The sequence below is a fragment of the Peromyscus maniculatus genome, chromosome 3 (genome assembly GCF_049852395.1).
Source record: "Peromyscus maniculatus bairdii isolate BWxNUB_F1_BW_parent chromosome 3, HU_Pman_BW_mat_3.1, whole genome shotgun sequence".
In the NCBI taxonomy this organism is placed as follows: domain Eukaryota; kingdom Metazoa; phylum Chordata; class Mammalia; order Rodentia; family Cricetidae; genus Peromyscus; species Peromyscus maniculatus.
In genome coordinates, this window is record NC_134854.1 from 97,871,267 (window position 1) to 97,885,962 (window position 14,696).

The 14,696-nt window shown below is 38.4% G+C and overlaps 1 pseudogene; it reads right to left on the reverse strand.

The window, feature by feature from the left end:
* Positions 1-8,529: 8,529 nt before the first annotated feature.
* On the reverse strand, positions 8,530-8,728 carry LOC121828461 (small nucleolar RNA U3; annotated as a pseudogene).
* Between the last annotated feature and the right edge of the window lie 5,968 nt (positions 8,729-14,696).

The window sequence follows — 14,696 nt, forward strand, 5'->3', positions numbered from 1 at the left end:
CACAGATGCAAGCCCAGACTATATATACCCAGAAAAGCTTTTTATCACCATAGATGGAGAAAATGAGCTATTCCACGACAAAATCATATTTAAATATTACATATCCACAAATCCAGCCCTACAGAAAGTACTAGAAGGAAAACGCCAACACAAGGAAGTTAGCTGCATCCACAAAAACACAGGCAATAGATAACTTCACATGAACAAATTCCAAAGACAGGACACATACACACATTATCATAACAAAAAAAACCAGGAATTAACAATCACTGGTCATTAATATGCCTAAATATCAATGGAATCAATTCACCTATAGAAAGACACAGGCTACCAGAATGGATAAAAAATCAAGATCCATTTCAGCTACATACAAGAAACACACCTCAACCTCAAAGACAAACATTACCTCAGAGTAAAGGATTGGGAAAAAACTTTCCAATCAAATGGACCTAAGATAAAAGCTGATGTAGCTATCCTAATATTGACTTCAAGATAAAATCAATCAAAAGAGATGAAAAAGAGCATTTTATATTCATCACAGGAAAAATCCATCAAGATGAAGTCTCAATTCTGAACATTTATGCCCTCAATACAAGAGCACATACATTTGTAAAAGAAACATTACTAAAGCTTAAATAACATATCAAATCCCACACATTAGTAATGGGAGACTTCATCCTCTCTCACCACTGCACAAGTCTGCCAACAGAAACTTAGCAAAGAAATAAAAGAACTAACAGATGTAATGACTCAAATGGACCTAACAGACATCTATAGAACATTTCACACGAACACAAAAGAATATACATTCTTTTTACCCCCTCATGGAACCTTCTCCAAAACTGACAAAATACTAAATAACAAAATAAATCTCAACAGATACAAAAAAAAAAAAAAAAAAAAAACTTGGAAAAACACCCTGTATCTTATTGGACCACCATGTCTTAAAGCTAGAATTCAACAATAACACAAAATGCAGAAAGCCTACAAACTCATGGAAACTGAATAATGCTCAGCTGAATCACCAGTGGGTCAAGAAAGAACCAAAAAAAGATATTAAAGACTTCCTAGAATTCAATGAAAATGAATGTAATATATACCTAAGCTTATGGGGCACTATGAAAGCAGTGCGAAGAAGAAAGTTTATAGCATTAAGTGCCTACATAAGGAAGTTAAAGAAATTTCACACTAGCTACTTAACAGCATACCTAAAAGCTCTAGAACAAAAAGAAGTAAACTCACTAAGGAGGAGTAGGTGAGAGGAAATAATCAAACTGAGGGCTGAAATGAATAAAATAGAAACAAAAAGAATAATACAAAGAATCAATGAAAAAAGAAGAGTTAGTTCTTTGAGAAAACCAAGACAGACAAACCCTTATACAAACTAACCAAAAAGCATAGAGAGAATATCCAAATTAACAAAATCAGAAATAAAAAGGGGGACATAATAACAGATTCTAAGGAAATCCAGAGAATCATTAGGTCATACTTCAAAAACCTATATTCCACAAATTTGGAAAATGTAAAAGAAATGGACAATTTTTTGGATAGGTACCACATACCAAAATTAAGTCAAGAGCAGATAAACAATTTCAATAGACCTCTAACCCCTACGGAAATAGAAATAGTCACCAAAAGCCTCCCAACCAAAAAAAGCCCAGGGCCAGTTGATTTCAGTGCAGAATTCTATCAGAATTTCAAAGAAGAGCTAATACCAATACTCCTGAAATTGTTCTGCACAACAGAAGCAGAAGTAACATTGCCAAACTCTTTTTATGAAGCTACAGTTACCTTGAAATCCAAACCACATAAAGACACAACTAGGAAAGAGAATTACAAACCAATCTCCTTCATGAACATTGATGCAAAAATTCTCAATAAAATACTAGCAAACTGAATCCAAGAACACATTAAAAAAAAATCATCCACCATGATCAAAGAGGCTTCATCCCAGAGATACAGGGCTGGTTCAACATAGGAAAATCTATCAATGTAATCCACCATATAAACAAACTAAAAAAAAAAACAAAAACACGTGGTCATCTCATTAGATGTTGAAAAAGTCTTTAACAAAATCTAACACTTCATGATAAAGGTCTTGGAGAGATCAGGGATACAAGGGACATACCTAAACATAATAAAGGCAATTTACCTCAAGAAAACAGGCAACATCAAACTAAATGGCGAGAAATTCAAAGCAATTCCACCAAAATCAGGAACAAGATAAGACTGCCCACTCTCTCCATATCTTTTCAATATAGGTATATACTGAAATGTACTTTCAATATACTCAAAGTTCTAGCTAGAGGAAAAGGACAACTACAGGAGATCAAGGGGATACAATTTGGAAAGGAAGAAGTCAAACTTTCACTATTTGCAGATGATATAATAGCATACATAAGTGGCCCCCAAAATTCTACCAAGGAACTCCTGCAGCTGAAAAATACCTTCAGTGGCAGGATACAAGAATAACTCAAAAAGATTAGTAGTCCTCCTATATACAAATGAAAAAATGGTCCAAGAAAGAAATTAGAGAAACATCAACCGTTACAATAGCCACAAATAACATAAAATATCTTAGAGTAACTCTAACCAAGCAAGTGAAAGACCTGTATGACGAGAACTTTAAGTCTTTGAAGAAAGAAATTGAAGAAGATGTCAGAAAATGGAAAGATCTCTCATGTTCTTGGATAGGTAGGACAGCTTGCTGCTGGCATAAAAACAGACATGTTGATCAGTGGAATCAAACTGAAGATCCCGATATTAATCCACATATCTACAAACACCTCATTTTTGACAAAGAAGCCAAAACTGTACAATGAAAAAAAGAAAGCATCATCTACAAATGGTGCGGGCATAATATGCAGAAGATTGCAAACAGATCCATATCCATTGCCATGCATGAAACTCAAGTCCAAATGGATCAAAGGCCTCAACATAAATTGTTACACTGAACCTCATAGAAGAGAAAGTGGGAAGTAGCTTTGAATGAACTGGCACAGGAGACTTCTTCTTAAATATAAAACCAGCAGCACAGATACTGAGAACAACAATTAATAAATACGACCTCCTGAAACTGAGAAGTTTCTACAAGGCAAAGGACACTGTCAATAATATAAAAAGGCAGCCTACAGACTGGGAAAAGATCTTTACCAATCCCACATCTGATAGAGAGCTGATCTCCAAAGCATATAAAGAACTCAAGAAACTAGACAGCAAAATATTAAATAATCCAATTTAAAAATGGGCTACAGAGATAAACTGAGAATTCTCAACAGAAGAATCTTAAATGGCCAAAAGATATTTAAGGAAATGTTCAACATCCTTAGCCATCAGGAAAATAAAAATCAAAACAACTCTGAGATACCACCTTAAGCCTGTCACAATAGCTAAGATCAAAAATATGTATGACAGCTTATTTTGGAGAAGATTGGAGAAAGGAGAACGCTCCTCCACTACTGGTGGTAATGCAGTCTTGTACAGCCACTCTGGAAATCAGTATGGCAGTATCTCAGAACATTGGGAATCAACCTACCTCAAGACCCAGCAATACCACTCCTGGGCATATCGCCAAAAGATGTTCAACCACACCACAAGGATATTTGCTCAACTATGTTCATAGCAGCATTATTCATCATAGCCAGAACCTGGAAACAACTTAGATGTCCTTCAACAGAAGAATAGATAAAGAAAATGTGGTATATTTACAAATTGGAATATTACACGGTGGTAAAAAAAAAAAAAAGAATGCCACCATGAAATTTGCAGGCATATGGATGGACCTAGAAAAAAAATCTTCCTGAGTGAAGTAACCCAGACCCAGAAAGACAAACACGTTATTTACTCACTCATAAGTATATATTAGACACAAAGCAAAGGATAACCAGGCTACAATCCACAACCCCAGAGAAGCTAGGTAAAGGGGATTTTAGGAAGAGGGACACACATGGATCATCCCAGGAAGAGGAAAGGGTTAAGATCTCCTGGGTAAACTGGGAGGTGGAAATATAGGGGAGGGGAGGGGAGGTGGGAACATGAGGGCTCGAGGTGGTCAAGTTGGGGGAGAGATGGGGAGGGAGAGCAATGAAAGAGATATCTTGACAGAATGTACCATTAAGGGGACAGGGAGAAATCTGCAGCTAGGGAAAAGCCCAGGAACTCACGAGATTGTCCCTAGCTAAGACTCATAGCAATGGTGGAGAGTGTGCTTGAACTAGCTTTTCCCTGCACTCAGATTGGCATCTACCCTAATTGTCATTATAGAACCTACATCCAGTGACTGATGGAAGCAGATGCAAAGATCCACAGGCAAGCACTTAGCCAAGATCCTGGAGATCAATTGAAGAGAGGGAGGAAGTATTATAAGAGCAAGAGGGATCAGAATTATGATGGGAAAAACCACAGAGATAGCTGACCCAAGCTAGTGGGAGCTCATGGACTCTGGACTGACACCTGAGGAGCCTACATGGGACTGAACTAGTCCCTCTGAATGTGGGTGAAATTGTGTGGCTTCATATGTTTGTGGATCCCTTGGCAATGGGACCAGGACTTACCTTGGGTACATGAACTGGCTTTTTACAGCCCGTTCCTTATGGTGTGATGCTTTACTCAGCCTTGATGCAGAGGGGAAGGGGCTAGGTCCAAGCACAACTTGGTATGCCAGCCTGTATTAACTACCCCAGGGAGGCCTTATCCCCTATGAGGAGGGAACAGGGATGGGGTGGGGGTAGGTAGGGGTGAGTGGGAAAAGGGGAGGGAGGGTAAACAGAGGTTGGTATATAATAGGGAAGAAAATTATTTTAATAAAAAATTATTTAAAAAAAGAAAAAAGAATTAGATCACTGATGCTGATACAGGATAGGTCCACTGTTTCCACTTTTCTTCCAAACCTCTTCAATCATGTCTTAAACACTTCCCAGTGTGTAGTAAGTTCCTAGATTGGACAATTCCATCCTGAAAACTTGGGAGTGGGGAAGCTGAGGGAGAAACTGAGGTTTGAGGACACAATGGGATGAACTGCACGGGAAGACAGGACCATTAGATAAATTTCTCTGAAGAGAATCTCCCTGAGCAATGCTCACTCATTGACCACTGTCACTTCAGTGGAAATGCCATCAGGAAAAAACTGGTATGGATTCTTTCAAGCCCAGGGCTCCTACATTCCACGAGTCAGCTACTGACAGCCTCTTCAGCAGTTGTCTTCTGTTAAAATCCGGCAGAGAAAGAGAGTCACTTTCAGTGGATTTAGAGGGCTTTCTAGGAATTCCTTTCCCAATCGACTTTCACATGCAAGTAATACTGAATTTTCAGTCTATTTAATTTGTGCTTGGATATTATTTTCTCCCTTCTCAAATTGTTGGGTACTTTTGAATTTCTAGACAAAGAGAGGAACCACCTATATTGTATAAGCAATCCTTGGAAACTGCTTAGCACAGAGCTAAGCCTGCCTTTAATCCCAGTATTCCAGAAGCAGTGGCAAGCAGATTTCTGTGAGTTCAAAGCTAGCATGGTCTACAAAGCAAGTTCCAGGACAGTTAGGGCTACAGAGTGAAACCCTGTCTTGAACTCCCCTCGCCCCATGAAAAAAAAAAGAAAGAAAAGAAATTGCAAAGTGTGGTACCTTTATCTCTAATATTCAGTGTGTGGTGGTGATTGGTCCATTATTCACCTTTAGATAGATGACTGTCTCAGGTTCTTCTTGCAAAGTCATAATTTCATCATAGGTCCAGGTCTACAAATATCTGCTTTCAGATTGTTATCATCTTTGAACCTAAGATACAATGATAGGAGTATTTAGTAGAAAGAAATTTTCTTCCAGATAAAACCCTTGCTGAATCTCCCATAGTGAATAGCAAAAGATAGTTAGCTCTTCTCCAACCCAGAGTTGTGTCATGCAAGTCCAGAGATTCCTTTTACCCAGAACTGGAGGATCATTTAAAATATCAGCCTATATTTTGAGTCACCCTTTCAAGTACTTTAACAATTTTTATTTTTTAGTATTTGAACCATTAAGTATAACATCTCTTATGGACCATAAGATTAATAACTGTGAGGTGAATTCCCATAAGAAGTGATTAGCTACTTATGTTTTCAATTATACTAAATGAGAAAAAGTGTTTTCATGTGTCTGTTTCTTGTCAAAAATATTTCAAACATAGTTGAAAATTTTTGAAGTCTGGATTTTCATTTTCAGACTTGGACTGATGAAAAGTAAACTTTCATGTTATTATTTGTTGTTTAAAAGAGACTCTTTGCATTGCATTTCCTTTTGACATAGAAATCAAAGAGTAAGGTTGGAGTATTTTCAATTATCTTTTTGAAAATACAGGGCTTATCTTCCGAGTCAGACTTAAAGGGAATGAAACTGTAGTTTTAGGTGAAATGAACCCAGATGTTCTGAGATTAAAGGCCATTAAATATTTTTAAAGGTTGTGTATTAGTTAATCTTGGTTGCTAACTTGCCTGGATCTTGAAAAAAATAATAAATAAGCTGGGGGTTATACCTGTGAGGAATTTTTTTTGATTGGGTTATTTAAAGTATAAAAAATCCACACTGGATGTGAGTGGTACCTTCCGGAGTCAGCCAGAATCAAAGGAAGCCTGGGACTTAGGGGAAGGGCCCCCTTTATGCTTGCTTGCCTTTGTCTGTCACTGCTGAGGTCACCTGCCTGCTTCTATGCTACTGCTACGACAGCCACGGCTGTCCACTGATACCAGAATCAGCTCCATCAGGCTTCCGGTGTAGACTGAAGACTGGTGGTTCTCTGAAAGTTACCCAACAATCCAGCAGAGATTGGTGAGGCTTCAGCATGCGTCTGAGAAGTAGTGGTTTGTCAACTGGAATGAAGGCAGTGTGTTTAGACTATCCAGACCTTAATGTATAAGATAATCTAAGAAACGCATATGCGCGCGCGCGCGCGCACGCGCGCGCACACACACACACACACACACACACACACACACACACACGAGCACGCATATTTACTATATAGTATGTTCATATATATTATCTCTCTGTGTCTTTCTCTGTCCCTCTTTCTCTCTCTCTGAGAGTTCTGAGATATATATTCTATCAGTTCTGTATCCCTAGAGAACCCTGACTACTATGGCACATTATGGTTTTAATGAGATCAAGCATGCTTTCTGTTCTGTTGGTTTTCTTTTTTTAGTAGAAATTATTAAATTCCATATTGACTAAAAACTGAGAAGGTTACATGTCTATCCTAGCAACTTAGACCTAACAAAAGCATGGAGCTTGGAAGGACTGAGAAACAAATGGCATAATTCTGAAGAAAATAAAACTCAAAGGCTATTTAAATTCCAGTTAGTGAAGGAAATGGAAAGAGGTTTGATGCGTTCTGGAACAGAGAGAATAAATACTTTAAACACTTTTCTATTGCATGGACAATTGATCTAATGTTAGAAAGAACAGAAGATTATCTGTATTAGAGGCCTCTTTTAAGATTTTATGTGGCAGTGATTCTAATAAGGAAATGATAAAAGAATTATCAACCCTGTTGAGTTACTTGAGGAGAAGAGTTTTTAATCAAGATTATTTTGAATGTCTTGGTTCTTGGTTTACTCACCTCACCCTCAAAGGGGGTCCCTGAGAAGCAAACTTCACAACACACTGTGCGTGTTGCTGTGGCATGGGACTCTAGCAATGTGCATATAGCAAAAAAAAAAAAAAAAAAAAGGGTTTGCACTCTTCCCAATGAGACAATCAGATGAGATTGCATAAGTTTTAGACTTCATTTGGAAAGACATGGTACTAAGTTACCTGTTGTCAAATAAAATTAATAATTGATATCATTAAGTTAAGTTACAATATGCTAGCCCCTGAATAACATCTTTTGTTCATCTTTTTCCTTTCATTTGAATGTTTCTTATCATGGTTAAATGAGAAATGTTCCCTTTAGGTTCATATATTTGAATACTCCATTTCCAATTAGTGGTATCATCTGGGGAGGCTATGGAACTTTTAGAAGGCCTAGACTTCCTGTGTATATCACTTGGTGTGGCTTAGAGGGCTTACAGCCTTCCCCAATCCCCTTTCTGCATTCTCCATCATGTGTGCAGTTAAGATATGACCACTCAGTTTCCTTGTTTAGCTGTCTGATTCTTCACCTTCAATACTATGGACTTATGGACTCCCCTGTTGGAACCAAAGACAGAATAAATTCCTCCTTCTGTAACTTGCTTTTGGAAATAAAGTTCTATCACAGAAAAAGAAAAATGAGTAGTACTATCCTCAAAATAGATATAATTTCCATTTTAGGAGTAATCAGTGTCAGATCTGGGATTTAAACAAGTTTGAACTTACATAATTTCTACACAATGTCCATAATGTTTGGGAGATAAGGAATAATGAATTTTGAAAGGAAATCTAAATGTTTGGAAAACCAGTGCTGGATGGATTTAGGATTATGGATTTGGGTGCTGGAGTTAGTTAAATTTAGCTAACTAACAAAGGACATAAGCTTTGTGGGAATAGTATAGAAGTATGTGGAATAAAGTGTGTTTCTCTCATCCACTCAGATGGCATTCTGTCCCTCTAACTTTCCCAGAGAAAAAAGAACAAGTTTCAAAGGCAGAAGCAATGGAGGCATAATATTGTCCACAGCCAGCATCATCCTCAAGAGACAACAGTTTATCTTGTCCTCTTGGAGTGAGTCTCAGAACCTTCCCTATAATGAATTCCCGAAATGATCTACAAAAGTCCAGTTGCTTTTAAAATGCATGTACTCCTGGATATCTTGTAGATTCTCCGTAAGTGGGAGCTGTTATTTGGCACCAGGATGGAGGATGTGGGAACCAGGGACAGTCCTTTAGCCAGGAAGAGACAGCTCTCCAGGTTTGTGCTCAGATTACACCAGACAAAATTTTCCTCAACTGCTAATCCACACTGCTCTTTGAAATCCATTTACCGAATCCCATGCTTTCAGATGTTCTTGGAATGCACCAGTAAACAACCATTTTATTTGCTGCAATATTCATTGATTAAGTGTGTAGTATTTGAGTGAAGCACAAAACCTTGAAAAATCCAGAAGAAGCATTGCCCCCCTTTTTGTCCTATTGTGTTATGTCGGCCATAAACACAAGATCTAGGACTTTTTTTTTTTTTTAAAGCTTAATCACTTATCTTTGACTTTCCACTTTGGTATCTTATCATCATACTATATTAGCCCCACCAAATGATGCTATTGACAGATGATGTTAACTTCATAGTCTTCATAAAACACCTGCAGTTAAAATTAGAAAACAAAATTATATTTTTGGTGGGTCTCATGTTGTAATTCCATCACTTAGAAGCCTGAGGTTGGAAGATTTGTCAAAAACCTGAATCCACACTGGTTGGTACCTGGCTAGTTAGAGTTGCACAGTAAGGTCCTGTCTCAAACGTTACACACACATATACACACACACACACACACACACACAGAGAGAGAGAGAGAGAGAGAGAGAGAGAGAGAGAGAGAGAGAGAGAGAGAGAGAGAGATGAATAGGAACTAATTTACAAAACATTGTATGATTAAGTATTTTCCTTTGAGACTGGTTTTCTCAGGGCAGAGGCACAAGTCACAATAGAGTGAAAGGAGACATTGGACAGCTGTGGGGAGAAGCTGTGGATCACTCACAGGGCTGTCCACCGTTTATTGTGGACAAAAGGCAAATCCTACTGAAGAGGATGAACACAGTGACACAAGGGAACCAGCATTCTGAAGGTGTTAGTGACTTAGGATTGGACTGATATTTCTGATATTTTCATATCTTATAAATTGGCTATGTACAGGAATCCTGGAGATGAAATATCTGGGGCTGGAGAAGTGGCTCTGTAGGTAGTCACTTGCCACACAAACCTGCTAACTTGAATTCTCTCCCTGTATTCCACTTAAAGGTAAGAGGAAGGAACTGACTCCACAAAGTTGTCTTCTGACCTCCACATGCACACTGTAGCATACAGGACACTCCCATCTGGTACACACATCAGGCACACATAGACACAAAATCATTCAATCACTCAATAGCAATCGTTGTGAGTTTGTGTTTGTACAGAGTTAGGAAAAATTCGGCAACTGTGCCAGGAGTTCTAATATTTGTCCTTGGCTGTTTTCCAGCCTTTCCTCCTACATTCATTTAAGGTTTACTCTTACTTTCTATACCATTTATTCATATACTCTTTCACTCTTTCTTATTAATTTTTTTTCCACTCTTTCTAAAGAGAAAATCAAAAGATATATCCCAAAGGCTTTATTTCCAATTCTATTGCTGGCTTATCTTATAACCTTAGTATAACACTTCGTTTTAAGTGCCTGGCTATTGGAGCTGAAGAGAAGCTTTAAAATCATTTGCTTTAATATTCTCTCATTTTCCCAAGTGATAAAAGATGGAATTAAAGTGTAGAGATGGGAAACGGAGAGCCTGATGTCAAGCAGAGGTAAAGGGTAAAGTAGGAAAACCAAAAAAAAAAAAAATCTAGATATCACAAGTATATTAGAGATCTAGAAGAGTAAGCCATTCAGTTTTAAAATGTCCTGAAAATAATCAAGAAATGAGGTGAATAGATTGTTAATTATTCTTTAAAATGAGCTGTTTAAGAATGAATGTAGGCAGAAGCATACCTATGTGGAGAATCAAGTCAAAATAAAATATTTGCATGTTAAAATTATTAAGTGAATTGTTAAATTTAAAATACATACTTAATCAGGTTGGCATACCTTTATCAATACAATGCCGAAAGTGACTGTATTTTTTTAAATTGTATATTATATGCTGTCTTAATACTATGCTACAAGGAAATATTAAGCACAAATAAAATGTATCTAAATGAATAAGAGAAGTCATTCCTGTTAGAGTAGAAAGAAATATGTGGTCTACTCTTCCTCCCACCCAATGTTAACAACAGAAAAAGAAAATTTTATCAGTGACAATGTAAATGAATATTATTATATAGTCATATCCTAGGCATCTGGGAAATTTTGATGTTGGAATAAAATTTTGAGGAATCCTTACTTAAGTCTTCATGAGAAATAATCAAAATACACTGTCTTCTCCTAGACATTTTTTTTTCAACATGAGGTTTCTGGCATCAGGTGAACATGGCTTCTTCATTTTTCTAGATCTTCATAACCTGTTTGTTCATTATTTTTATGGGACTACCATTGTCTATACTGCAATATAGATTCTTTTTTTTTTTTTTTTTTTTTTTTTTTTTTTTTTTTTTTTTTTGGTTTTTCGAGACAGGGTTTCTCTGTGTAGCTTTGTGCCTTTCCTGGAACTCACTTGGTAGCCCAGGCTGGCCTTGAACTCACAAAGATCCGCCTGCCTCTGCCTCCCAAGTGCTGGGATTAAAGGCGTGCGCCACCACCGCCCGGCCGCAATATAGATTCTTGTGAGACTTTTCATAGCTGTGATGAAATAAATGACAAAACAAGTTAAGAAGGGAAGATATTCTCTGATCGAGTTTTCAGAGGTTTCAGTTCATTTTGATAAAGGTGGATTGGCAGACTGTGTCACATCATAATATCCAGAAAGGGGAGAAGATCCAGAAGAAACAGGATAAGATATAGCTCCCAAAACACACCCTCAAATAACCAGTGTAGACAACCAGTCCCTATCTTCCATAGCCCCAAACATCCAGTAGTCTATTTAAATTGTGTAGTCATCAATTTATCAAACCATTCATTAGATCGAAAACTCTAATACTCTAATCATGTCTGTGAGAACTCAGATGTATGCATTACTATTATCTCAGGCATTTTCAGTCTAATTCATCTGACAATGAAGATTATTCATAAGTATTAGCAGCCAAAAATATAGTAGCTTTGTTAACCTTATGATTTAAAATTAAACAAAATCATAAGCAACAAAGAGCCCATTAGTCATTCATTCATACTTGGAGAAGCATATACAGTCCATTCATAATTAAGATTTTGATGTACAAGTAATTTTCACAACAAAGAATAAGAATTAAGTTAAAACCCTGATCTGTTTGGCTGGCCCCCTGGCCGTAGGATCAGAATCCATCCCTGGTGCATGAGGGGGCTTTTTTTGGGCCCACTACCTATGATGGGACACCTCGTGCAGCCTTGAGGCAGGAGAAAGGGCTTAGATTTGCCTCTACTGGGAGTGTGGGTGGGTGGGAGGGGAAGGTTGGTGGGGGCAGGAGGAGGGAAGAGGGGGAACCTTTGATTGGTGTGTAAAATGAATGAAAAAATTTTCTTTCCAGGTTCTGGCTATTACAAACAATGCTGCTATGAACATAACTGAGCATGTGCCCTTGTGGTATGATTGAGCATTTCTTGAGTATATGCCCAAATGTGTTATAGCTGGGTCTTGTGGGAGATTGATTCCCAATTTTCTAAGAAAGCACCATATTGATTTCCAAAGTGGCTGTACAAGCTTGCATTCCCACCAACAATAGAGGAGAGTTCCCCTTGTTCCACATCCTCTCCAGCCTAAGCTGTCTTCAGTGTTTTTGATCTTAGCCATTCTGATAGGAGTAAGATGGTATCTCAGAATCATTTTGATTTGCATTTCCCTGATTACTAGCGATGTTGAGCAATTCCTTAAATGACTTTCAGCCATTTGAGTTTCCTCTGTTGAGAATTCTCTGTTTAGCTCTATATCCCATTTCTTAATTGGACTGTTGGGCATTTTGATATCTAATTTCTTGAGTTCTTTATATATTCTGGATATCAGCCCGCTGTCAGATGTGGGGTTGGTGAAGATTTTTACCCATTCTCTAGGCTGTTGCCTTGTCTTGTTGACCGTATCCTTTGCTCTACAAAAGCTTCTCAGTTTCAAGAGGTCTCATTGATTGATTGTTTCTCTCAGTGTCTGTGCTACTGGTGTTATATTTAGGAAGTGATCTCTGGTGCCAATGTGTTCAAGACTACAGAATGGATAAATAAAATGTGGTTTGTATACACAATGGAGTACTACTCAGCAGAGGAAAACAATGACATCATGAGCTTTGAAGACAAATGGATGAATCTAGAAAAAATCATCTCAAGTGAGGTAACCCAGACTCAGAAAGACAAACATAGGATGTACTCACTCATAAGTGGATACTAGATGTAAAGCAAAGGATAACCAGACTGCTACTCATAACTCCAGGGAGGCTACCTAGTAAAGAGGACCCTAAGAAAGACACAGGGATCGCCCAATGACAGAGAAATGGATAAGATCTACATGAGCAAATTGGACATGACGGGGGGCGGGGTGGTGGTGGTAATGAAGGGCAAAGAGAGCTTAGGGGAGCGGGAGATCCCAGCTGGATCAAGAACAGAGAGACCATGATAAATGAAGACCCCACGGGAATAGGAAGAAGCAAAGTGCTAGAGAGGTCCCCAGAATTCCACAAAGATACCTCCACAATAGACTACTAGCAGTGGTTTAGAGAAAGCCCAAACTGACCTACTCTGGTGATAGGATGGCCAAACAGCCTAACTGTCATGGTAGAACTCTCATCCAATGACTGATGGAAGCAGATGCAGAGATCCGCAGCCAGGCCCCAAGTGGAGCTCTGGGAGTCCAATTGGCCAGAAAGAGGAGGGATGGTAGGAGAGAGAGTTGTTGAGACCGTGACTGGAAAAATCACAGGGACAAATAACCAAACTAGTGGAAACACATGAACTATAAACCAATAGTTGAGGAGCCCCCAACCGTATCAGGCCCTCTGGATAAGTGAGACAGTCGATTAACTTGAACTGTTTGGGAGGCTCCCAGGCAGTAGGACCAGGACCTGTTCTTAGTGCATGAGCTGGCTTTTTGGAGCCTGGGGCCTGTGCTGGGACATTTTACTCAGCCTCAGTGAAGGGAGGAGGGGACTGGACCTGCCTGGACTGAACCTACCAGGCTGAGCTGAATCCCCAGGGGAGTCCTTGCCCTGGAGGAGATGGGAATGGGGGGTGGATTGGGGGGAGGGCCAGAGGGGGGGACACGGAAAGAGGGAGGACAGGGGAATTCATGGCTGATATGTAAAATTAAATTAAATTATAAAATTAAAAATAAAAAAATTTTCTTAATAAAAAAAAGTATAAAAAAACAATTAAGCTGGCAATCTTACCAAAAGCAATCTACAGATTCAATGCAATCCCCATCAAAATCCCAACACAATTCTTCACAGACTTGGAAAGAAAAATACTCAACTTTATATGGAAAAACAAAAGACCCAGGATAGCTAAAAGAATCCTATACGATAAAACAACCCTTGGAGGTATCACCATCCCTGACTTCAAACTCTACTATAGAGCTATAGTAATAAAAACCGACATACGGACCAATGGAATCAAATTGAAGACCCTGACATTAATCCATGCACATATGAACACCTGGTTTTTGACAAAGGAGCCAAAACTATACAGTGGAACAAAGAAAGTATCTTCAACAAATGGTGCTGGTATAACTGGATGTCAATATGTAAAAGATTACAAATAGATCCATATCTGTCACCATGCACAAAACTCAAGTCCAAGTGGATCAAAGACCTAAACATAAATCCAGTTACACTAAACTTAATAGAAAAGAAAATAGGAAGCACTTTTGAATGCATTGGCACCGGAGACCATTTCCTAAATAAAACACCAACAGCACAGACCCTGAGCACAACAATTAATAAATGGGACCTCTCGAAACTGAGAAGCTTTTGCAGGGCAAAAGACACAGTCAATAAGACAAAAAGACAGCCAACA